Source organism: Palaemon carinicauda, chromosome 5, assembly GCF_036898095.1.
Source record: "Palaemon carinicauda isolate YSFRI2023 chromosome 5, ASM3689809v2, whole genome shotgun sequence".
NCBI lineage: Eukaryota > Metazoa > Arthropoda > Malacostraca > Decapoda > Palaemonidae > Palaemon > Palaemon carinicauda.
Genome location: NC_090729.1, coordinates 192,925,014 through 192,951,028, shown reverse-complemented (window position 1 = coordinate 192,951,028; position 26,015 = coordinate 192,925,014).

The window sequence follows — 26,015 nt, the reverse complement described above, 5'->3', positions numbered from 1 at the left end:
ATGTGCAAGTTTTGGGATGTTCTAAAACTGTAATTTTTTTTTTTTCACCCTTCCGTTCAGTTTGAGTTAAACCACCACCACATAAAGATGTCTCCAACAAGGAACTCGAGGGAAGTACAATCCATTACGAAATTTAGTGTAATTTCATCTATGTTGGCAATTAATTAGAATGGAAGCACTCTCCGATCAGTGTACAGCTATTGTTACTCATGTGAAAGTAAAATATAACCTGGAAATAATGGGCCACGGGGATTGAGAGTGCAGCTCGACATTACTGCTTACCAGTACATACGAAGCTTGCTCTTTTTCTTTTTCCGCGAGCAAAGCAAGCGCACGGTGGAGCAAAAAGCATTAGAAGGACGTGAAGGGAATCGTAGATAATTATGATACTTTAATTTTCAGCCACTTACATGAAACATATTTTTCCAACTAGTTATATTGTGTTTATTTTGTCTTTCTAACAAATATTATTGCTGCAAATTGCTCGTTTTTGGCATTTCCCCAACCCAAAAAAACCCGGTTTCCAAGGGGGGTCCCCATAATTGTCTATATAAGGGGGTGGTTTGCCCCAATAATCATGGTCAGTAATGTATGAAACACAAGATAGCGAGTAGGAAAAATATATGGTTCATGTATTTGGCTGGAAATCAAAGTATATACCTTGTTTTTTTTAGATTCATTGTTGTTAAGGCAGTCATATCATATTTTATTTTTGTATTGAATTGTGAGAATGGGATAATGTTGGAACCTGAATAGGTCTTTTGGTTTAAGCGCCTTCAATGGAATAAATTTTGGAATTTCAGCGTTATTGCAGAAAACCAGTTTTAGTTGACAGTAAAAAATTATTTGATATAGGCATTCGATTTGTGCACTGTTGATTGGTTTTGGTTCGGTAAATTTTACACTAGATTTAAAGAATCGATGCCACATGTTAGTTTTGTAGTGTGTATCAGGTTGAAGTACAGTAACTGTTTTTAGTTCTGCAATGTGTACTGGCACCCCCCCCCCCCCAGTTGCACATTGGTGGCGAATGCCTCTCGGGCTCCGGTGCTGGCTCTTATGACCAAAACTCATAAATTCAAATCTAAGAAATATTGGTATAATATGCACTACTTTGGTGAGTGTGTAGTTTGTGTGACCAGCTTTTTATTTCTGATTTAGGTGATTAAGAAGACTTCTCTATGGTCCAAGGAGTTTCTCCTGTTAAAACTTTAAAGGTGTCTCCACAGCATACACCAAAGCGTACTACAACTGTATGCCATACACCCCCTTGTATGCCTCCAAGGATTCTGGAGGAATCATATTATTCACCTTCCAGGCCACAGTGTGAATCAGGTCTCCATGTTACCCCATGGGTCCCTACAGGTAGGTTCTCCTTTCAGAGAAAAAGAGTGAAATCTCCTGAAGAATTACAGTAGTGTTATAGGTCCCCTAAGAAAACATTTGTTCAAAGGGAAGATGTCTGGTCCTACCGACCAAGTGCTAGTATTACTTTATCGTTACGTCTGCAGTTCCACAAACAGTCCCACATACGCTTTCCTACACAGGAATGGAAAAAAGTTTGCAAGTGGATCCATCGGAACAGACCATGTGGCCCAGTATTAGCGTGGCAACGGAACGCTTTGCTACCAATTCCAGTTCTTTTGTTGGCCTCAAGTTGAACATGCTTCCACCATTACTCGTATTCCTAAAACACATATGATCACGCAGCATAAGAACAACTCCATGGCTTCTAGATCTTTGCCATCTTCAAGGAAGGTAGACAATTGTTCCAAATTTGTTCACAGGGCAAAACCAACTGATATTAATAAAGGATCCTCAGTTATACAAGTTAGACCATTACATCAGAAATGAAAAGTTGAACCATGTCCTGCTTTTCGTAGAGTTGCCCCTCCGACATCTTATCATAACCAATCAGCTCATAGGCGTTAGAGCTGAGTTCACCTGTGCATCCCCCACCCCGGAGACAAAGAGAATGTTGGGATCAAGCAGAAAGTCTTGATATCACTGGTATGAGGATAGATCATGGAATTCAACTTATTACTATGCCTCAGCTGAAAAGGAGGTCAAACCTTTGTTGCCATTACTGTACCTTCTTATGATGACCAGGTCCGCCTGAACATAGTACTTGGGTTATGATCATTTATCGTCTGTAGCCTTTGCTCACATATCGGAGACTAGACAAGAATGAAAGGATATTTCGGCAAGAGTAAAGAGTTCCAGAGTAATTCCGAAACAAGATCAAAACCTTTCAAGATCCAAGACTAAGTCCAGATTTCCTGTTCCTCCTTCTCTGATATTTATAGAAGGTTCACCAGAACAGGTGGATGAAGCAGAACCCTCAGAGGTAGCGAGTGTTGCTCCCTTACAAGTCCCAACCTCAGTCCTGGGAGAAGCCTCACATTTCATGAAAATTATGATCCCTATTAGGCATATTGACAGTCTTGAAGAATTTCAGGCTCGGACAACCGCGATTCACTGCATAGTTGATGATTTCTTTCCAGAATCCCAAAGCATATGTCAAAACTTTGACATGCCCCTATCAAATCAAGGTAGAGATACCTTGGGGTTACTCTATAATCAAATTTCAGATGCAGAAAAGGCACTTGAGATCAAGTAGGTCATCTTGATTACCTCCTTCGTCTCTCTCATCAAAGAAATTTATGTGCATACTGGAGCTCATCTTAGCCCTTTGCCTATTGACACAGATGTAGTGAATCTGACTCCGGGCACTTCTAGTGACAAACTACAGTAAACCCTTTTGTCTACAATCACTTCTGCTCAAGAATTGCTGAACTTTGAAGTTGCATCCATGTCTGTGTTTCAACCTGCTTCTGGCTAGACCAGTAGTCAGGACTAGTATATTATTTTGCCATTTCAGAAAATCTCTCAGATCCTGACACTCGTAAACAATGTGGTAGGAACCACTGCATTCAGGAGCAAAAGCCTTTGAATTTGTCCTTCACCAAGCAGCATTTAATTAGGGAATCTGTTCTTAAAAGATGAGATGATTCATCTCAAAGTTTTGACACATGACACACGGATATGTTTGCCCTTCGAAATTCTAGTGTGATTGACCACCCAACATTTTTCTACTTTTTTTCCCACCTGCAAAGGTAGCTGCCGTGGTGGAAAATTGTGTGAAATCTAGGCAGGCGTCTTTACCAACCAGTTTCTGTTCTAGGACTTCCGACCCACCTGTCAGTGGGTGTCCCTGTTTTTAAGGGCGAAAGGTTTTTATACACTTCGGGACGAATGACAAATTTATATTTTTCCCAGCTATTTAAACATGGATCTTTTAAAAGTTAGACTTCCACAAGCGCCCGTCTGTCCTGAGCTGAAGGTCAAAAGTGAAGTGATTCAGACAGGTGGAGGGGCGGGGCTGCCTACCCACGCTCACCACTTGTCGTTAACTACCTTGTTAACAAATTCAACGCCCATTCCTGCTCTGCTGAAGACATTTTCCTTATTTTAAAGGACTCTGGTTTGTACAGTTATGAAAAATACAATTTTTCCGTAACCGAAATACAAACCACGCTATTTAAATAGGGTATTACTTTTGGCGTAGCTGAATGACGAGCCATTAGATTTTTAACGAGGGTTAACTACCCCCTCGCTAGTTAGGGGAGGGGTAGCTAGCTACCCCTCCCCCCTCACACACCGGTGAACTGATTCACTTCGCTTTTGGCTCGGGTGATGGTCAGACGTGTCTGCTCTCACCCTCGCATTGACAGCCTTAATCTTTTTTGCTTTCTCTTTCGGTTTGTATGTTTGGAAGTTGGCCTCTCTCCTTATGCGGAAATGCCCTGGTTTACCCGACCACCTTGTGGGACTTATATGTCGGCGGTCGAGACGGACCCTCACACCTTGTGTCCGTTCTGCAGAGGTCAACGGTGTGATAAGGATAAAGTGTGCAGGGAGTGGTCTACTTCCCAGTGGGAGAGGTTTTCCCGGTGACTGAAGAAGAAGTCTAAGCGGGATCTTTCTCCTTCAAGGGTTTCCTTGAAGAAGGAAAATTCCAAGGACTCCTCTTCTGTTGCCCGAACCTCCTCCAAAGCTCCCACTCGACCGGTCTCTCGTGAGAGGCCGTCGAGCTGTAGCGTAGGCCGTTCTTTTGTTGACCGACCTCGGGGTTCGGGAGAGGGAGTTGCCTCCCATAGCGAGGCAGCTCCTCCTCCTCCTCCGGGGGAGGATTTATCTGTTTCTGTTTATAATGATGATTTATTGCAGCTTTGGGCTTCCTTGGGGCTTAAGGGTTCGCCCTCCAGGGAAGCCCTGTTTGACTTGATCCTGTTGGGCGCAGCTGTCAAACAGTCGCCGGTGATAGCGGAGGTTGACCCTCTGTCTATCGTCAACGTTGTTGTGGCAGAGGCTTCCGACGGGTCGGGTCAAACCCCTGCCTTGGGTGCTGATGTTGCTGAAGGCTCAGTTCCCCCCTCCGAACATTCTTCGAGGAAGGAGCCGAGTCCAACGGTCTCTCCTGCAGGTGATTCTTCCCCTCGGGGGAGTTCAGTGACAGAGACTCCTCTTCGGAGGACCGACGATGGTGTTCCTGGTCCCAGAGGACGTATCTGTCGCAAGGCTCGCCCTCCTCCTCGCCGTAGAGGACTTCCTTCTCCCCACAAGGGAGTTAGGAGGCGCCTCTTCGGCTCCTCGCCCTTGCCGTCCCCTGCAGAGGATCCTCCTTGTCATGAGTCGACCGTTACAGCCGTATCTCTGGACCTCTGCAGATCGTTCGCGATCTCCTACGCCTGCCAGACCTGCTGACTCTTCTTCACCGTTCGTGGCAGCTGATGCGCAGTGGGCGCCCTCGCACCCCGTTATCCAACGGGCACCGGTCCCTTCGGGGCAAAAGGGCTTGTCTCACAATGTGAGCAAGTCCCTTAAGTGCCAGGTTTTACCTGTGCGTCCACGAGTTACGTGCAAGCCTTCTCCTGATCCTGCTGTTGCTGAGTGTCATCCTATGCCGGAAACATTGCGCCCACGATCTCCAGCTCGCCAGTGAAGTTCCCCTGCGCGCCAGCGCGTAACTACGCCCCATCGCTTGCCCGCGCGCCCACGATCTTCGGATTTGGGCGTAGGAAGGAAGCCTCATCCTTCGCCTTCTCGCCCTCGGAACTCCCCCTCTCATCAACCCTCGCCTACGCGCCATCGCGCTCAGTCACCTTCGCGCCCACAGGTTCCAGCTCCTACCGTGCGCACTTCGAGGTGGACTGGACACGACGTGCCCACGAGCAGTCTCTTTTACGCACCTCTAAGCCTGCTGATCCTGCGCCCCATCTGTCTTCTCCAGATTGCGCACCTGCACGCCAGCGATCTCCTGTGCGTCCGCGCCCCATCGCCTGCGCGCCATCACTCTCCAGTGCGCCCATGAGCCTGCTCGCAGAAGATCACCTGCTCGCCCTGCGCGCCATCGCCCTCCTGTGCACCATCGCTCGCCTGCACTCTGTTGTTCGCCTACGCGCCGTCATTCTCCTGCTCGCCAACACTCGCTCGCGCCTCCATCTGCGCGCCCGCGCACTCGTGTGCGAACCTGGGATTGTTCCATCTCGCGAACGCCAGCGCGATTCCCTCCGGGTTTCGCAATGCGAGCTTCCCAGCGAGTCTTCAGGAGCGAGAGCAGTCAGGTCATCTTCTTCACACACACACAAACACCCCCCCCCCCCCCCCGCGCAAGGGCAGAACAGCGCACTCGCAGGAGGAGGGGGGGGGGGGTCTTCAGAGAGGTCTAGGCACTAATCTTCTTCCCTTTCTTTTCAGGCAGGCCCTGTGGTATCTACTCCGAAGGATCGCCCGATCCCCTTCCCTCCAGCGGGATTCTCTGACACTGCGTCTGTCAGTAAGCAGCCATGGTTTGGGTCCCTTATCTGAGCTGTCGTCCAGGCTGTTGCCTGCCTTCGCTGATTTGGGTCTCAAACCATCGGCAGCTCCGACCCCACTGAAGAGGAAGAGAGGAGTAGAGATCGTGGTGGCTTCTTCCAGTGTCAAACTGGCTCCTACGAAGTACGTAAGGAAGGCTCCTTCCCCCCCACCGACGTTCTCTCCTGTGGACGAAGCTTTTCCGTCCTCAGGAGAATCTACCGAGGTGAGACCTTCTCCCACCGCACCAATGGGAGAAGAGCCCTCAGACTTCGTTGCTAGAGTCATGCATCCCTCCTAGAAGGGAACCAAAGGACTCGAAGACTATCCCAAAGTCGTCTTCCAGGATTCGACCAGAGGCAGCGAGATTCAGGAGAACGTCCACGTGTCCCCCCAAGTAGAGCATCTGGGGACAGGAGACTTTGGTGCCAGTTCACCAGGAGAAGAGCAGCAAGAGTCAGAACATGCCTTCTGGCAAGTCTTGACTCTGATGAGGCATCTCAACGGGTTCAAGGACCCTGAGATCGCCCCTCGTGAGGCCAAGGACACGGTCCTGGACCGAGTCTTTGGCACTCAGAAACCCACTAAGGCCAGTGCGGCCTTGCCTTGGTCCCAAGGGGTGAAGAGTGCCAGGGATAAGGTTGGGGCCAGCTCTCCGAGCTCGCTGCCTCCAGCCGTTCCACTGCTGGCAACAAGCTCCTCCCACCTCCTCGTGTCCAACAGAGGAGGTATTTTGAGATCATGGAGGAGTCTTGTTTAGATCTTCCACTCCACCACTCTGTGGAAGAGCTTACCTGGGGAGTCTCTCTTGAGAGACTCTCCAGCCGGCAAGTGACATTTTCGACAACAGAGATCCTGAATCAGGAGAAGGTCGCAAAGTGTGCCATGCAGGCCACTTCGTGGCTGGATGTCTGGCTGGGGTCTCTGGACATCCTGCTGCGATACGAGGATCTGTCCAAGGAGAGCACCAGGAAGGCCTTGGAGACCTTCCTCCTTTCGGGCACACGCACCATTGAGTTTCTGGCCCACCAAGTCTCGAACTTGTGGGCAAACTCGATCCTGAAGCGACGTGATGCGGTGACCGAGAGGTTCCACTCGAAGGTCCCAGCCGTGGATGTCTGCAAGCTCAGACGCTCTTCCCTCCTGGGAAAGAGTTTGTTTGAGCCCATGGATGTGGAACAGGCAGCTGAGAGGTGGAGAAAATTGAACCAGGATTCTCTTCTCCAAAGGGCTCTTACAACAAAGCCCTACAAACCTCCAGCAACTCAACAACCTCGCCAGTCCAAGACGACGAAACCGGCAGCGGCAGCAAAGACGACGGTGTCCAAGCAGCAGCCCTTTCCTGTCAGAGACAAGAAGGGCAAAAAGTCCTCCAGGGGAGGCAAGAATCCTAGAGGGAGCGTCCGAGGCCGCAAACGCTTGGATTGGCAATCCCCCTGCATGTCCACCAGTGGGGGGATGCCTAAAAAGTTGCGCATTCAGGTGGCAGCAACTCGGGCCCGATTCCTGGACGATCTCCGTGATCAGTCAGTGATATCGCGTCCCGTACATAACATCTCTTCCTCCCCTGACAGCGAATCCAGTGTCGTTGAGCTCCTATGCCATGGGATCGGCAAAGGGGCTAGCCCTACGGGCAGAAGTCAAGACCATGCTGAAGAAGAATGCTCTCCAGGAGGTCGTCGACGGCTCCCGAGGCTTCTTCAGTCGACTCTCTCTTGTAAAGAAGGCGTCTTGAGGCTGGAGACCAGTCATTGACCTCTCAGCTCTGAACAAGTTTGTCAAACAAACTCCGTTCAGCATGGAGACAGCAGACACGGTCAGACTTGCAGTGAGACCGCAAGACTTCATGTGTACACTGGATCTGAAGGACCCGTACTTCCAGATCCCAATCCATCCGTCTTCCAGGAAGTACTTAAGATTCAGCCTAGACAACAAGATCTACCAGTTCAAGGTTCTGTGTTTCGGTCTCTCCACAGCACCCCAGGTATTCTCCAGTGTTCACCCTGATCTCTTCGTGGGCACACAGGATCGGTATCCGTCTCCTGCGTTATCTGGACGACTGGCTGATCCTGGCAGACTCGGAATCGACCCTTCTTCGACACAGACAAGCTTCTGGGAATTTGCCAAGATCTAGGGATCATGGTAAACCTCGAGAAGTCTTTTCTTCTTCCATCTCAACGACTGGTATATCTAGGCATGATATTGGACACCAATCTCCACAAAGCCTTTCCATCAGACGACAGGATAGCAAGGCTGAGGAGGGTCGCAGATCCTTTCCTCAGACGAGAAGAGCTTCCAGCCCAATCTTGGTTACGTCTCCTAGGTCACCTTTCCTCCTTGGCCCGTCCGTCTAGTTCCAAACGGCCGCCTCAGGATGAGATCCCTGCAATGGCGGCTCAAGTCCCGGTGGAATCAAGGCCACGATTCCCCGGACATTCTGGTCCCTATGGGTCCTGCAGAACGGACGGACCTTCAGTGGTGGGTGACAGACGAAAACCTCCGAAAGGGAGTGGATCTTCTCGTCTTCCCCCCGGATTGGATGCTGTTCACGGACGCTTCAAAAGAAGGGTGGGCGGCCCACGTTCTGAACCACAGGACCTCAGGCCTATGGTCAGAATCAGAAAAGTGCCTCCACATAAATCTGCTAGAGATGAAGGCCGTATATGGGGCACTTCAACAGTTCCAACAGCACCTGGCGGGTCACTCCGTGGTGGTGATGAGCGACAACACCACAGTAGTGGCTTACATCAACAAGCAGGGAGGTACCTTTTCACAACAGCTATCCCATCTTGCAGTAGAGATACTGTGATGGACCGAAGTCTACTCGATTCCACTATCAGCTCGCTTCATTCCGGGCAAAAGGAATTTACTCCCCGACAGTCTGAGCAGAGCATCACAGATAGTGAGTACCGAGTGGTCTTTGGATCCTATAGTAGCCAACAAAGTCCTGACTTTGTGGGGTTCCCCGACGGTGGACCTGTTCGCGACAGCCTTGAACTTCAAGCTGCCGCTGTACTGTTCCCCAGTCCCGGACCCCCAAGGCACTCTGGCAAGATGCCTTCCGACAACGGTGGGACAACATCGACGTTTACGTCTTCCCACCATTCTGTCTGATGAGAAGGGTGCTCAACAAGACCAGAATATCGGTCAACCTGTCAATGACTAATAGCTCCGCTATGGCATCATGCAGAGTGGTTCCCGGACCTTCTGCAGCTCCTGACGGAACTCCCGAGAGAACTTCCTCCGCGACACAAGCTACTCAAGCAACCACACTGCAACATCTTTCACAAAGCCGTAGCATCGCTTCGGCTTCACGCCTGGAGACTATCCAGCATCTCCTCACAGAGAGAGGCTTTTCGCAACAAGTTGCAGAAAGGATGTCTCGGCACCTGCGAAAGTCATCCGCAGGGGTCTACCAGGCGAAGTGGAGAGTCTTCTGTGGTTGGTGTCGTGGAAGGGGTATCTCTCCCCTTGATGCCACTATTCCAGCAAAAGCAGAGTTTCTTGTGTATTTGCAGGAAGAAATGCGCCTTTCAGTCTCGGCAGTGAAAGGCTATCGCTCAGCCTTAAGCCTAGCCTTCAGGCTGAAAGGAATGGACATTTCCTCCTCGCTGGAACTTTCTCTACTCGTAAGAAGCTACGAGCTTACCTGCCCTCAGTCGGAAGTGAGACCTCCTTCATGGAACGTGGTTTGAGTCCTCAGGTCTCCTAAGAGACCTCCGTTCGAACCATTACGCCAGGCTTCTGATCGTCACCTGACTCCCTCTTAATGAGAGAATGCCTTGATGAAGTCATTGAGCTTCAGCCCGGCATTTCATTCCCGTGCTGAAACTTGGTGACGAGCAAGAGGGCTCTCGAATTTGGGGAAATTGCTCCCCAGTTCGAATCTAAATTTCTCTTTTTCACCTTTTTCTTTTGCTTTCCAAACTCTATGAGAAAAATTTCCCTCATTATATGTGTATATATTATGTACATATATATATATTTTTTTTTTTCTCCTATGGCTTGGATGTTTCTACATCCATTGTAGCCCCGGTGGGGATGTTCATACATCCTTTATTGCTGCCTGCTTTGATGAGTGGGAGGAGGTATCATGGTTGGGAGGTGTTTGCATTCAAAGCTATATGTAAGAGTATTGGATGATTTCACCCATCCCGAAGATGGTTTGGACTTTTTTGGCGGAACTATTCTCAAGTGTTGGGTCTTCGGAATCCAGGGGGATCCAATGCTTGGGGTAGGACTCTCGGCTTTTGGCCGGAAGCCCGTCATTATAGATATGGGGAGGATGATTCCATAATTTCTTGGTCTCAGTCCTAACAGGCGGGTTCAGCTTACACCTGTGCCTCTATATCTGTTTTGATGCTATCCTTCAGGTAGGGTATGGAGTGGACCATCTGGGAAGTATACTCTCATTGTGCCGATAGTGGAGAGAGCAAATTTCCTTTTCGACGTGTGATGGCCTAACATTCTCGAGCAGGTACATCAAACTAACCCTTTTCTCTCTCTCTCGTCTAATGGATTCTTTAAGGAACGAACCCCCATCCCCAGATTTGACCTGGAACAACTATACTCAGCTTCGAGCTTTTGCTCAGAGAGTTTATGCCTCAACTGAAAAGGAGTACAATTTAACCATAAAAGAAACACTTTCTGGTACAACTCAGGAACATAAATGGTGGTCTACCCTTAAATCTGCACTCTTTGGTGTAGATGCAACAGTTCCTCCTTTACTTAAACCAGATGGCTCAGTCACTCACTGTCCAAAGGAAAAGGCAACCCTTTTGGCTGATGTTTTTGACAGTAAACAGAGTAATGAAAAACTTGAACTTCCTCATTCCTGTTTTCCTGAGGCTAAACTAACTAGTTTAGCTTTTCGATCTCGTGAGATTAAAGCTCTGTTGGTGGACCTTGATGCTTATGGAGGTGTAGACCCAAATGGTATTTTTCCTTTGTTTTTTATAAAGACAGCAGATTTCTTAGCTCCAAAGTTATCTGTTATTTTGCGCAAGTTAGCAAGAAGAGGAGCTTTTAGCACTAGTTGGAGAATTGGTAATGTTACTCCTCTATGTAAATGTGTTTGTGGTAGCTCAAGTCCCACTGATTACCGCCCAATTTCCATAACTCCCATATTATCAAAAGTTTTTGAACGTCTTCTGGCAAAACGTCTTAATAGGTTTGCTGAAGGTAATCATCTACTCCCTAGTTTGCAATTTGGTTTTCGTAAAGGCCTTGGAGCATGTGATGCCCTTCTTACAATCTCCAATGTTGTACAGAAATCCCTTGATTGTGGTCGGGAAGTTCGTATGATTGGCCTTGATTTTAGTGCTGCCTTTGACCGTGTTAATCACGAGGCCCTTATTTTCAAACTGAAACAGTTGGGAGTGGGTGGGTCGTTTCTTAGCATTATTACTGATTTTTTAAGTAATAGATCTCAAAGAGTTGTTGTTGATGGGCACCATAGTGATTATAGGAATGTGATATCCGGTGTTCCACAGGGTAGTGTTCTTGGCCCATTACTTTTCATACTATATACACATGACATGTGGTTTGGCCTAGAAAACAAGCTTGTTGCATATGCAGATGATGCTACTCTGTTTGCATCAATTCCATCCCCTGAATGTAGATCTAGGGTTGGTGAATCCCTTAATAGAGATTTAGCTAGAATTAGTGCATGGTGCAAATTATGGGGTATGAAGTTGAATCCTAACAAAACTCAAAGTATGATTGTAAGTAGGTCAAGGACGGTGGTTCCTCAACATCCGGATCTCAGTATTGATAATGTTTCTTTAAATATGTATGACTCTTTCAAAATTTTAGGTGTGATTCTCGACAGTAAATTTACTTTTGAGAAACATATAAGGTCTCTGTCTTCTTCAATTGCACAAAAAATAGGCTTATTGAGAAAGTCTTTCAAGATTTTCGGTGATCAATGTATTCTGAAGAAGTGTTTTAAATCTTTCATTCTACCTTGTTTTGAGTATTGTTCCCCTGTCTGGTCTTCAGCTGCTGATTCTCATCTTAATTTGTTGGACAGAAACTTACGGTCTATTAAATTTCTTATTCCTGATCTAGATATTAATATCTGGCACCGTCGTTCAATTAGTTCATTATGTATGTTGCATAAGATTTTTCACAACTCTGACCATCCTTTACATTCAGATCTCCCTGGACAATTCTATCCTGTTCGTAATACTAGGCAGGCAGTTAATTCTAATAGCCAGGCCTTCTCCATCACGAGGCTCAATACTACGCAGTACTCTAGAAGTTTTATTCCATCTGTGACCAAGTTGTGGAATGATCTTCCTAATCGGGTGGTTGAATCAGTAGAACTTCAAAAGTTCAAAGTTGGAGCAAATGCTTTTTTGTTGACCAGGCAGACATAGTCTTTTTATAGTTTATTTATGACATATTTGTTTTTGATGTTGTTGATAGTTTATTATATGACATGTCTGTTTTGACGTTGTTTCTTATTTAAGAAGGATTTATTGTTAATTTGTTCTCTTCATTTATTTATTTCCTTATTTCCTTTCCTCACTGGGCTATTTTTCCCTGTTGGAGCCCCTGGGCTTATAGCATCTTGCTTTTCCAACTAGGGTTGTAGCTTGGATAGTAATAGTAATAGTAATACGCTGACTCTCCCCAGGCACTGTTGACGACCTCTGCTAATGTGATAAGGGAAAGCTCTGTTGATGACCTCGGAACAGGAAAGGACCATTCTACTGATATTTCAAAATCGAGTAATTTGGGTAACACGAGGAAACTTCGAATCCTTCATGTTACACAAATTTCAATAGAGACAAATTATGATGATCTATGTAAAGCATTTGAATGATATGGATGCATAAAAGAAATAAGGATGAAACTTGAAGCTGAAACTTGGGATTCATGGATATCTTATTGTAGTTATGATGAAGCATTTAGTGCAATAAGTAACTTGAATAATATTAAAATTAATAACTTGAATGTCACGGCTGCTCTCTGCGATAAGGTACCAAAAGATTTGGATGTTTACAGGCCTTCCGATTGGTTGGAAAAAGACGCAGATTTAGTTATGCCCTCCCAGAGAAATCCAAAACCACCGATGTGGCTTATAGTTGAATCAAAGGGGGTTACAGGGAATTATTTTAAAATATGCAAATTTATTCAGAAAAAAGTAGGAACTATTGCACCAGGCGATATATTTCGTTTCGGAAAAAATAGTTTCCTTATCCATGCCAAATCCAGTACACAGTCGGTAATATTGTCCAATATGAAAATAAGTAATGATGACATTAAGTTAGATGTCAAACCCCACCTAAATTTTAGCTACGGAAGGGGCGTAGTCTTTAACAGAGATCTATATGATTTTACAGAGGAGGAGATACTGGCCATGTGTCCATTAAATGTATGGAAAGTTCATAAAGTCCCAGGTACATCAATGATAATCCTTACGTTCCAGGATGCTGATGTACCTTTTCATATTATTATTGAGAACGAAAGGATCAAAGTAAGACCCTTCAAGCAGAAGCCATTGCAATGCTTTAATTGTTTTCAATTTGGACACCCGTCCAAAGTTTGCAAAAATGAGAAGATGTGTGGTATTTGCTCCAAATCTTACCATGGAGAGTGTGCACTTGGAGCCAGGTGTTTAAATTGCAGCTCGAATCACAAATCCACAGACGAGTTGCGAGCTATATAAGTTGGAGGAAGCTGCCCTCAACAAATCAAACTTAGAACATATAAGTGTGACCCATGCCAAAAGACAATTAAATAAATCAAATACATATGCTAAGGCATTAAAATCAAACCAACCTAGCGCTGCCAATAGCTCAAAAAAAAAAGTATACCATCTGACAAAATGTCAAATAACGAGGTAACCATATTACCTCCTGGGGCTTTACCACGGTGTATTAACACTAGGCTAGTCATTGCCCATTGCTGTACAGCCTTCAGCCGCCATTACAAAAAATAATACAAACCTCTCTCAGGCCATGTCCTTGCCTGATCTGATGGAGGTTCCACTTAAGACTAACTTACCTGATGCACCTGTTGTGGGAAAGGTGCAAAAACCTCGAATCCCACCATCGATTAATCGTAAAAGAGAGACCTCCATCTCTCTCTCCACCCTCCATTAGAAACGTTAAGGTTATGAGATCAAATAAATTTGATGTTTTGTCTGTTGATGTTTCTAATGAACTAGAAGATAAACTGAATAAATCAGAAATTCAAGTTGAGGTCCACCATCCACCTCAACAAATAGATAAAAAGGATACAAAGAAAAACACAAATGTAAAACCCAACATAACAAGACCACCTCTGAAGAAACCTACAGGTGATAATGTTAGATTAAAAACTGCTAATGGGAAGACCTCATCCAAGATGTCTTCCAGAAATAATCCATAGTTTTCTCCTCCATTTTGCAATGGAACTGTTGGGGTTTGAGGGCAAAATATGAAGAACTTAAGCTCCTAATTCATGAGCATTCCCCCATAATTGTATGTCTACAGGAAAGTATGCTTGATTCTAACACTCCTAGTCCTCGAGAGTATGTTAGCTATAGAACACCATATAATCAACAAGCAGGGAGCCATGGCGGAAGTCTCATGTACATTCGTCGAGATGTTCCCCAAATACCTATGTCTATACGTACAACCCTGCAGGCAGTTGTTGTACAAATTGATATAGGGAGAAAATATACAATATGCTCTCTGTACTTACCTCCAAATGATATTTTATATGATGATTTAGCAGAAGTCATTCAACAACTCCCTCAACCTTTTCTCTTACTGGGAGATATGAATGGTAGACATCCTTTATGGGGTGATGTTTTGGCCAACACAAGAGGCAATATTATCTCATCAATTGTGGAGAATGAGGATGTGGGACTCCTTAATACAGGAGAGCCCACGCACTTCCATGTTCAGACAGGTACTTTGTCATGCATTGACCTTTCAATTGCAAGCTCTAACTGCCTTCTTGATTTTGATTGGAAGACATTAGATGATTGGCATACTAGTGATCATGCACCAATCATTATAAACACCAACAAGGGTCCACCTTTGCAAAGATCGCCACGTTGGAATCTAGACAAGGCAGACTGGGTTAAATTTTGTGAGCTAAGTGAAATCGAAGGGAGAGCAGAACAGTTTGAAAGTATTGATGATGCCATAGACCTACTGAATGGAACTCTTCATACAGCAGGAATCAATTTGATTCCCAAAACCACAGGACTATTCAAAAGACGACCATTCCCGTGGTGGTCCTCAGAATTAACAGCCTTGCACAGAGCCACCAGAAAATCCCTGACTAGATTGTGTAGACGCCGTACTGATGAAAATTTGATATCATACAAAAAGTATAGAGCACAGTTCCGTCGTGCCATGAAAGAAGCTAGACGCCAATCTTGGGTGGCTTTTGTTTCCTCCATTAATAGTAGAACACCACCATCTTCTGTATGGAGGAAAATAAAAAAAAATGCAGGCAAATTTACCCAGAACCCACCACCAGTGTTGAAAGTGAATGGTCAGTTTGTGACTGAAGGAAATGAAGTTAGTAATGCCCTGGCTGACCATTTTTCAAATGTATCATGCAAGAGTGTAGCAGCTCCTGGTCACCAGTACAGGAGCATTGAAGAAAAGAAATTTTTAATTTTGCAACAGGAAGGGAAGAATCGTATAATTCTCCTTTTACTGAAAGAGAACCTGATTCTGCACTCGCTACTTGCAACGATACAGCTCCTGGACCCGATGGAATTCCATATGCAATGGTTAAACATGTACATTTTAATACAAAGTTATTTATTTTAAGTATTATCAATAGAATATGGCATGATCATAGTTACCCAAGTGTTTGGGAACTAGCCATTATTTTAGCCTTTTTAAAACCTGGTAAGGGCAAGTTTTTAGCAGCAAGCTATCGACCTATTGCATTGACTTTGTGTTTATGTAAAATCATGGAGAAGATGGTCAATGTAAGGTTGATGTGGTACCTTGAAAAGAAGGGTATTTTATCACCGATTCAATGTGGATTCAGAAAAATGCTCTCAACAACTGATGTGTTAATGAGACTTGAGTCCTCTATTTGTGAAGCCTTTGCTTCCAAACAGCACCATGTGACAGTTTTTTTCGACCTTGAAAAGGCATATGATACCACATGGAGATATGGTATACTTAAAACAATTCATGAACTAGGATTAAAAGGAGAACTACCACTATTTATTCAGTCATTTCTTTCGCATAGAGTTTTTCAAGTGAGAGTGGGGGAAACTATCAGAGAGTAAGTGTCAGGAAGAAGGAGTTCCTCAGGGGAGTGTGCTGAGTATAACCCTGTTTGCACTAGCAATTAATGGGATATCCTCAGTCATTCCCCGGGATGTTCTCTAAACATTATTTGTTGATGATCTCTCAATATCATTTGCTGGCACTAGAATGGCAATGGTTGAGAGAAAAATCCAACTCTCTATTGATAAAATTATCCAGTGGGCTGACATGAATGGATTAAAGTTCTCGACAAATAAAACTACCATTGTCCATTTTTGTCGTATCCGGGGAGTACATCCAGACCCGGATATATACATTAAAGGTCAACGGATACCATGTGCAAGTGAAGCTAAATTTTTAGGTTTGATATTTGATTGTAGGCTTACATGGGTTTCTCACTTAAAAGCGTTAAAAGCTAAATGTGTTGAAGCTCTGAATATATTAAAAATATTAAAAGTATTGTCCCATACATCATGGGGGGCAGACCGCAATACTATTTTAAAATTATACAAGGCCTTGATTTTTTCCAAAATTAGTTATGGATGTAAAATATATTCTTCAGCCACCCCAAGCCAGTTAAAAATATTAGACTCGATACATCATGCAGGTATTAGATTGTCTACAGGAGCTTTTAAAACCTCGCCTATCCCAAGTTTCCTTGTTGATGCTGGAGAGTTACCTCTAGACCTTTATCGAATGTCTTCCATTATTCGGTATTGGTTTAGATTGCAAAGACTCCCTAACCCTCTAGCCTTTCAGACTGCAAGCCTTGTAAGACACGCATCATACTTTGAGTTGCACCCAAAATCTCCTCAACCTTATGGCTTTCGGGTGAAACGATTATTAAACAGTCTAGATATAATTAGAGGTAAGGTACTTCCATTCAAGGTATCATCAACGCCTCCATGGAAGTTACCAGAGATATCTTTTTGTAAATATTTTATTGGAGATAAGAAGAATATGTCAGACCTAGAAGCCAGGTCTTTTTTTTAATGAACATGTTAAAGAACATAGAGGATCAACTTTTATCTATACTGATGGCTCCAAATCTGATGCTGGCATTGGATTTGGAGTACATAGTAATGGTTTTAATTGTTGAGGTGCACTTCCTCTGACCGCTTCCATATTTACTGCCGAACTGTATTGCATATTAACCGCTATTGAGAAAATAGCGTTGGAGAAGGAGGGTAATTTTACAATTTTTAGTGATGCAAGGAGTGTCCTTCAAGCTATAGAAGTTTTTAATTCTAATAACCCTCTAGTTTTAAAGATTTTAGAATGGCTTTTTATTATTGGACGGAGAGGTATAACAGCTTAATTTTGTTGGGTTCCAGCACATGTAGGTGTGTCTGGGAATGAGAAGGCAGATTTACTGGCTAAGAAGGCTGCATCCGAGTTGCTGCCAAGAAGGTATCCCATTCCCTGTAATGATTTCTTACCTGACATCAAGAAATTGGTTTGCAATAAATGGCAACAGCAATAGAATAGCCTAGATGGGAATAAAATGCGAAAGGTAACAAATGTCATATCTCCTTGGAGGTATAATATGATGCCCCGAAAATGGGAGACATCTCTTTGTCATCTCCGTATTGGTCACACTCGGTTGACACACGAGTTTCTGCTGAAGGGCCAACACCAACCGTATTGTGACGACTGTTTAGTACCCCTAACAGTGAGGCATTTGTTGACCGAATGCCCCAATTATAACAACTTAAGGAATAGATATTTGTTTGAGGCTCGAGGTGAGGGTGGCAGGTTCATCCTTGCCAAGATTCTTGGAAATGATGTGTCCTACTATGCAAGTGGCATTTTTAGATTTATTTCAGAAGCAGGTCTTCTGAAAACTATTTAACTTTTATGCCATTCAACTTTTATGATTTTAATTGAATACTCTTTTATTTTTTATTTTATTTTATTTTTTATTTTTGTATACATAAATTAAATGTTACCGGCGTCAATGACCTTAGATGTCAGGATGCCTGAAAACTTTAAATCAATCAATCAATCGTCACCTGACTTGGAAGACGGTGTTCCTACTCGCATTGGCCTCGGCCAAGCGAGTCAGCGAACTTCATGGTCTCTCGTACGACGTCGCCCATTCAAGGGGATGGGGGGAGCTAACGTTCGGGTTCGTCCCTGAGTTTGTGGCTAAGACTCAAAATCCTGGGATTCCGGACCCACGGTTCGACTCCTTCCAGATTTAGAATCTCCCTTCTGTAACAGATGACCCAGACCATCTCCTACTGTGCCCAGTAAGGAGTCTGAGGCTCTATCTTAAGAGAACAGCTGCAGCCCGTCCTTGAGTGCGAGCATTGTTTGTGAGCACAGGAAGGAGGGTCACTAAGAACACCATCTCAGCATGGATTTGCAGGGTCATCCACCAGTCCCTGAATCCAGACCCTCCTCCGTCACGTCGCCCTAAATCACACGATGTCAGAGGCATCGCTACGTCCCTGGCATTCAAGAGAAACTACTCAGTGACGCAGGTTCTACAAGCTGGGGTCTGGAAGCGTCAAACGATCTTCACAGCCCACTACCTGCAGGACGTGACCCACAGGAGGCTCGATACGTTCTCTATCGGCCCTGTGGTGGCTGTACAACAGCTGGTCTAAACTTCAGGCTCCTTAATGGACAAGTAGCAGAAGGTTGAGGGCATTGTTACCCGGTTTTAGTCTGCATGATTGAAAAAGTATGCCTGGCCCTTACTCTTTTCTTCATCCTCCCCTCTCTTGGGGAAAGCAGCATCCTTGGTTCTCTGCCCAGCTGACCTCAAACCACTGCAGGTAAACCATGCTTCCTTGTGTTCCTAGTATTAAGATAATACTGTTGCGTCCCCCATACTCTGACGAGGTGGTATTGGGAACGTCCTATCCTAGAATTCCATCTAAAGGATTCCAGGTCAACTTCCTAGGACGAGTCACACTTCATTCCTTCACACACAAGCTTACGTAGGCCGCACGTTCCTTGCAGAGCAAGGGATTTGCGAGGTGCAGGGACTCCTTATCTTGAGTGCTACACACTCAGATTCTGAGTCCCCGGGCAAAGCCAAAGCCAGTAAGGTTGGGACTTACCACCCTACCTAAGGGTTAAGTCACCCTATTTAAATAGCGTGGTTTGTATTTCGGTTACGGAACAAATGACAAATTCGTAGATAATTTGTATTTTTCCTAACCATACAAACCTTAGCTATTTAATCATACTTGCCCGCCAGCCCGGTCCCCCGTGAAATCCTACCTCTAAGCGAAGTGAATCAGTTCACCGGTGTGTGATTGGGGAGGGGTAGCTAGCTACCCCTCCCCTACCCCCCCGCTAACTAGCGAGGGGTAGTTGACCCTCGTTAAAAAACTAATGGGTCGTCATTCAGCTACGCCGAAAGTAATACCCTATTTAAATAGCTAAGGTTTGTATGGTTAGGAAAAATACAAATTATCTACAAATTTGTCATTTCTTTTAAAATTTTTGTGTCTTAGATTGCTACAGATATGTAAGCAACATTGAGAGGTTTCTTTAGCTTTTCTTCTACTCCTCAAGTGTAATAAGTTATTTATTTTGTTTTAATATTTGTCTAGAAAAAATGCAGGGATATGATGCTTAGACAGTCTCAAAAATACATGGTAATACTCTTACAAGGATAAATGAGTTACAGTAGTTCTTATTTGTTGAAGCCTTGTTGTTATCAAGGAAAGTTGATCAGACCTGTTAGTTTGAAAATGGGGGTTTCATAGGGCCTAGAAGAAAGAAAACTTTGCAAAGTGCCAGGTATATACAATATTGATATATTTTGTGTTGGCTAATACTTTATGATTATTTTCGTCATGACAATGTTTGAATAACTTGTTTTACTTCTCAACAGGACATGAAAAGAAAGACATCCGTATCACCTTGTCTGCACCATATGTCCTATGAAATATTTGAATGAAGCTGAAGATAGAAAGCACGACAGCTGAAGCTAATAGAACTGGTGTAAGGATTCCTAAGCACTGCCTACAAGGTCGTGGTACATGAAAAATTGGCCCTCCTTATAGATACTTCACGTACTTATTAGCCATCTCTTTAATTTATTCATCTTGTGGACTTGGTACTCGACTCTTCTGACAAGTTACAAGAGAGATTAGTCAGCAATTATTGCAAAAACCAGGAATTTTATATTTTGTTTGGTTAAAAAGTCTTAGATTGCACAGTACGATTCAATTTCTTGAATATTTTTTTATTCCTGTGGGTGTTAAGGAATTCAACCAAAGCAAAGAGTATAGTTTTGCATTCAAAATGTAACTTTTAAAGGTCTTATCAAAATGTGAATTGCCACCTTCAAATTGCTCTGAAATCTTTAATACTAAATATGCCTAATAGGATGATTTAGAAAATTAAATGACAGTGAATTTTATGGTAATATTGAGTCAATTACGTCAAAACTCAGAGGATTTTATGGGGAACTATTGGTTTAATAAATGACTAGGGTTAGTTAGCACCAGGGGAACACAGTGCCATTCATGTTTTAGTTTTAGTGATTTGGCTTTTAGTTTGCTGTTCATATCCAAATTTAGAGGTTTTGATTTTTTTTTTATTAGAGTCTGTAACAGAAAATTGTATGCAGTATATGTCTAATCTTGGGCCCCTATCAGTTGCATGGCTTTCCACATTTTAGTTTTACGTTTTCTAATTTCCCAATGTCCAACTTATGTATCTTGTTCAAGTTATATTCCCTTGTCTGAAAACAAATTCTTTGGTCTTGAGGATATGCTTATTGAATATGGTAGTCTGATTAATCTATCTTTAGTAAGAAACTATATTCAAGACTACCCTCTGTCCATATAGCGTTACACTAAGATATGCGCTATCTTAAGGCAGACTAGGAAGCGCGACTTTGAGTACGGGGTAATTGGGCTATTCTACTCCATTTCTTAGCTTCCCTCTTACAATTACAAATTTATCTGTGAAACATTAGAAGCAAGAATATTATAGCTCTGTAATATAATTCTACAAATAACTGTAATTTAGTAAGCATAATGTTTGAATTGTCTGTTTTCTTGAGACACATAGTGTTCCTGTATCTTGATCTTCAATCACTATACATAGGTGGTCAGTATAGTATGTGTAGATTTTTGTAAATTATCATACATCATTTATTACTTAACCAGTACTGTAGCATAGACACTAGATACTTATATGGGAATGTTCCTTTTAAGTTATTACATAAATCAGGCTAGACTCCCATGCAAACTTTAAGCTCAACATGGTTTAATTGTGTAGTATGTACTAAAATCTATGAAAACAGAGCAGTATAATAATTTTTTTCTATTTCACCAAGTTTTTTACTCATTTAATTTTTCTATTGTATCGCTAAATGTTCCTAACAGGTAATAGGCTATATGTTCATCCACTGACGACATGATTATTCAAAATCCTAAATTAAGAATCAGCGAAGCAAAAAAAAAAGGTGATGAATAGGAAATACAGTAATACATTTATCAAGCATAATTGGTATTAGTAAAGTATCACATTTGTCATGCTTTATTATGTTTAAATCTTAGCATATCACTGATTTTTACCCAGGGTTCCTCTTTTTTATAGGTTTATAGTTTTTTCAGATTGTACCCCATGAGATTTGAATGTAAATGTATATGCTATGTAAAAGGTGCATACTCATCTTGTGCATCTTTGATCTGCAAAACTACTTTTTTATATAATTATAAAACAACCATTTCAAGTAAGATTCATAGATTATATTTTTTATATACACTGTATAAAAAATTTCAAGCAATATTCATAAATCATATCCAGTCGAGCAAAAAAAAATTGAGAATTGTTATGTATTACAACTGTACCTGGAAGTAGTATTTTACCTTTTTCACCATACATCCATTTCCCCGGATGTTAGTACTCGTTCACAAGTTGGTGGACTAGTATTTAATGTGGTCCCAAAATCGTTCACAACTTGGTGGACTAGTATTTAATGTGGTCCCAAAATCGTTCACAACTTGGTGGACTAGTATTTAATGTGGTCCCAAAAATCCTCACTCAAGGGATGAATAGATGAATCCCAATTTTTGATCCAGTGAGAAATATTACTTATAAGGGCATCTAACAGTATAAACATCCTTGATTCTGGGGGTAAAAACCAGAACTTATTTCCTGTTGATGAGGTTGGATATAAAGCTAGGGAGAGACCAAAGTTGATTGTGGGAAAGATACTGCAGGGTCTTAAAGTATGATTAAGAAAGGTCTCTGGTCAGATACATTTATGTATGTATAACCAAAAATAATCACATTCTGGGTCCTTATAAAATACACAGGTTGATAGTTTTTGGCAGCAGTAGACTATAAACAAGATAAAACAAAGTAGCTTTTGTGTACTTAATCATGTTACATGTGTCATTTATTCATTACAGTATAGCATTGGGTTCTAGCATAGTTTCAAGTTGAATCTTAAATTCTGTCGCTGCAGTTATTGAACCTTTATCCTCAAATCTTCCTACCAAATTTCAACTTTTTAACTTATTTGACTTTCAGTTCCTTTTTCTGGAATCTTCAAAAATATCTTATGATCCTTTCTACATCAGTACAACACACTTTTTCAAGTTAAAAGTCTTGATAACCATTATTTTAAGAGTTTAAATCTCCTTTCATTATTCTAGAAAATCATATATATCCTTTCATTATTTAATAAATAGGACAATATTTATACAGTACTAGATTGTTTTCCATAATTGCATTGACACTGAATTATCTGTCCATTTAATAAATTCATCTTTAGCAAAGTATCTTACTTATGATAATAGTTCACTGCCAGACCTCTATTTTTTTCTCAGACAAAGAGAGAGGAAGAAGGAACCAAGTCTCGTGACTCTCGTCTTTTAACTTGTGATTCTGCAAATAGTGGAGGCTTTTATGGATTGACTGTGGTCATAAATAAGAGCTTGGTCCATTTATTCAAATGTCTTTATTATTGAACAATGACCACGGTCAATCTGAAATGAACATAAAACATATTTAGAATGAATGATGAACAATGTATATAACTCAAATGAACATAAAACATATTAAGAATAAATGATGAACAATGTATATAACTCAATGTTTATAACCCTCTAGTTGCTGAATAGTTTGTGCAAACTGGTACATATCTTTGATACTTCTTTGAGGTAGCTCCCACTTCTTCCTCTCTATATTCACTAGAGGCTCTCACCAATCACCTATTAAATTATTTTGTGCTTTGAATCCATATCCTTCCGAGGAGCACTGGAACCTTTGACATTTCATTGTAAAGTTTTTGCAGTTTGCTTGGCACATTACACATTTTCATGCCAAGAGATGCCTATAAGCTGTATTTTCTGAAGTGCACTTTAGCAGAAGACATATTTCATCATACTAAATGAAACTGAAAAACTAAAAACTTAAAAAGTTAAAAAAAAAAAAAAATATTTACTACATTTACTTATGCTGTATTACTCTTGTATTTGTCAGATTCACTATTATGATAGTTTTTGTCAAGCTGACTTCTAAGACGATACGTTTTACTAGTAGAAATTCATATACAGTATTGAATGGCATATAAAGCTCGGTTGGGAAACATGGGGAGTTAATACTTGCTCTGGGATATCATCAGTGTATTGTACATTAACTGTATTGTATGCATTTAAATAAGGGGATTTTGAATAATTGCCTCATCAACAACTAACAACTTACATTATAGATTTATCATGATATTGCATCCACCTGAATGAAGTTTTTAAGTAATATATTAGTACTGTACAGTATGCAGTGTCATGCAGTATTTATTGAACACCCTTGTGTGTGACCAGTCAAACATTTTAAGCTTTCCATCCCGGGTTTTCTTTTGCTCTTTCTATTAAGAAAGTTCTGTCATTTTTACTGTCATTTTTAATTTCCTTAATCATACAGTTCAATTGAACTTGAAAATGCAGCAGACAATGGTTACATATTTATTACTTAATGAAAAAAACAAATCTCTAAGTAATACTGTAATTACATACTTGACATCAATAGCTTGAGCTGGCATAGATTTTTTGTAAAAGTTATTGTGAGCTTTCTTCATAAAAATTGAGGTTGAATTGTATTGTGCAAATGGTATTTGGAATTTTATATAAATAAAAGATGACTCTATCCTTATTACCCTGTGTACTAAAAGTGTTTACTGTATTTTTACATTTCCAGGACAAAATTGTGGTGCTTGAATGTTTTGGTAGAGGAAAATTTGTGGTCCTTTTAGGTTGTTTGTGCAGTTAGTCTTTGGTTGAAGTTTTTAGTTATTGAAGTGTTGATATGCAGACTTTTAGGGTTTAATGTGTTATTCTTATGCTTATACAATACAAGTCTTTTGTCTTGTAGGAATTATGTTTTCAGCAAGAGATGGACACGATTTGAAATCGTTGACTAGGTAGTTAACAACAGGTTGTGAGTGAGGGTGAAGAGCCACTCCCTTTATCTGTCGAAAGCTCTCAACTCATGTTTTTGGCCGCAATGAGTACAAACCTACTGTTGCACCCTTAATTGAACTTTTCTTTCTTTCTATTGGGAAGTAAATGCTGGCTTTTGATTGCTATGGATGTGAAAAGAGATTCATACAGGCCAGGGAAAGATTGATTTTGCATCTGGGTTTTGTTAAACTGTCTATCCACACTGCTTTTTGCTATGGCCATGATTGTTCACAATCAACCCTGTGCTCCAAGTGTAGGTTTTTGTTCACAATCATCCCTGTGGGCTAAGTGTAGGTCATGGCCGTCTGTGCAGTGACAGTCGTATGCTTTGATGGGGAGGAAGAGAGCTTTGCTTCTTCCTTCGCTCCATATTCCTGAATATCCTTGGGCTTTGAAACACTAGTCTTTGTTTTGCTTTCCCCTTATAACCTAACAGATTGGCCTTTTGGTTAAAAAGTATATTCCAATCCTTGTAATTTGAGCAGGTGGAACATTATTGGTTGAAGTTTTGACAAAGAATTATTGTTTTTCTCACTTCTCATATGTTTTGTACACAGCCTTAATTCCCATTTAAGTTTTTTCATTGGTTTCTTCCTGCTGTTGTTCACCCATTCATAGTGTGTCATCCATCTCAAAATTTTTCATTTGAATTGTCATATCTGTAGTTTTAGACCTCTAACTGACTCTCATTTGTAAGTAATATTTTCCAATACATACATACATATACCAAGGCACTTCCCCCAATTTTGGGGGTTAGCCGACATCAACAAATGAAACAAAACAAAAAGGGGACCTCTACTCTCTACGTTCCTCCCAGCTTGATAAGGGACTCAACCAAGTTCAGCTGGTACTGCTAGGGTACCACAGCCCACCCTCCCCCGTTATCCACCACAGATGAAGCTTCATAATGCTGAATCCCCTACTGCTGCTACCTCCGCGGTCATCTAAGGCACCGGAGGAAGCAGCAGGGCCTACCGGAACTGCGTCACAATCGCTCGCCATTCATTCCTATTTCTAGCACGCTCTCTTGCCTCTCTCACATCTATCCTCCTATCACCCAGAGCTTTCTTCACTCCATCCATCCACCCAAAACTTGGCCTTCCTCTTGTACTTCTCCCATCAACTCTTGCATTCATCACCTTCTTTAACAGACAGCCATTTTCCATTCTCTCAACATGGCCAAACCACCTCAACACATTCATATCCACTCTAGCTGCTAACTCATTTCTTACACCTGTTCTCACCCTCACTACTTCGTTCCTAACCCTATCTACTCGAGATACACCAGCCATACTCCTTAGACACTTTATCTCAAACACATTCAATTTCTGTCTCCATCACTTTCATTCCCCACAACTCCGATCCATACATCACAGTTGGTACAATCACTTTCTCATATAGAACTCTCTTTACATTCATGCCCAACCCTCTATTTTTTACTACTCCCTTAACTGCCCCCAACACTTTGCAACCTTCATTCACT